The 1,351-nt window shown below is 35.0% G+C and overlaps 1 protein-coding gene across 1 annotated transcript in view; it reads right to left on the bottom strand.

Moving 5' to 3' along the window:
• Positions 1-1,351, bottom strand: part of LOC116699084 (neuropilin-1a) — a 120,158-nt gene that overhangs the window by 37,995 nt on the left and 80,812 nt on the right. The window lies entirely within an intron of this gene.

Below are 1,351 nucleotides of genomic sequence, written 5' to 3'. Positions count from 1 at the left end.
TGCACATTACATTGACTGTCAACTGTATGCATAATTGCACATTTTTTAACTAAAATTTTGTTGCTCTTATTTTCCTCATTGTATATTTCTTCTTATTTTTACTTTTTATATTGTTTACTTGAATGTTATGTTTGTCTGTGGACCTAATTGGTTAAAAATGTCTTGTTGTCACCGTGGGATAGAGGGAAACGTAATTTTGATCTCTTTGTATGTTTTGGACATGTGAAGAAATTGACAATAAAGCAGACTTTGACTTTGACTTTTTGAAATGTAATTGTAAATGGTTATAAATGGTTGAAATACAAAGCTAAATAGTCAAATTATAGATGTAAAGTTGTGTAAAAACAACCAACTTTTGCCACTCACAAGTGGTAGCAAACACTGACATCCACTTTTAAATAAGTAATAAAAATGTTGAAGAAAATCAAGTTTAAAATGTATATAAATTAACTCATTTTTCTGGAATGTACAGTATGTATAAGAAAGTTGGGAACCAAAGGCCTCGAGGTAAAAAAAGTAGATCCAACTGATCCAAAAATCCATTTGGAGACAGAAAATGAGAAATGCTTTCCCTTCTCAGTACTGTCAAAAAGCTTTTAAGAGAGGAAATGAAAGCCTGCATATGCAAAAGTAAAAAAAAGTAAAAGAATTTTTGAAGCCTGATTAAATCCCAGGCTGCTCCTGATTGTGATTGTCCGAGGCAGACTTTAAAGTGTGTAACTGCATCAAAAGGAAGAAGAAAAATGTCCTCAAGTTTTTCTACAAACAAAATACAATATGAAAGTTTAATGAGTTGCTTACTCCCAGCTCCTGCATAAAGAGCCAAAGCCTTTTTTTTTTTTTTTATTCAACACTTGCTTGCACCATGTTTCACTTTAAGCACATGGGAAACAAGAGGCTCAGATCTCATTAATTATACCGTGATCCGTCCATAAGCAGACAGAGAAAAATCAGAGCAGGACGCTGGAGAGAAAGGCAGCACCGCTTGTTAAGACACAAACCAAAGAGCTTTACAGGAACATTATGCAGTCATACACTCCACAACTAAACTGCTGACAAGAGCTGTACGTCATGAGTACTCTCGTCAATCATGTTCTCTTCCATGATATCTACCTGGTGATAAACAGCGGTCCTCTCAATGTAAAATTTACAGTAAAAAGAGAGAAAACATTACATAGGTAATTCCCTTTGGCTTGTAATTGACATTTTATTATCAACAAAACTCCCTGTTCCCAGAAATGGATGGAGCGTAACATTTGATTTAGGTCATGTGTTTAATTCAGGCCTGTTGAGTCAGAGATGCACAAGGATGTCCAGAAGAGTCTGTGTGTGTGTGTGTGTGTGTGTGTGT

Source organism: Etheostoma spectabile, chromosome 12, assembly GCF_008692095.1.
Source record: "Etheostoma spectabile isolate EspeVRDwgs_2016 chromosome 12, UIUC_Espe_1.0, whole genome shotgun sequence".
In the NCBI taxonomy this organism is placed as follows: domain Eukaryota; kingdom Metazoa; phylum Chordata; class Actinopteri; order Perciformes; family Percidae; genus Etheostoma; species Etheostoma spectabile.
Note: the sequence above shows the minus strand (reverse complement) of the source record. Positions and strands in the feature narration are given on the sequence as shown.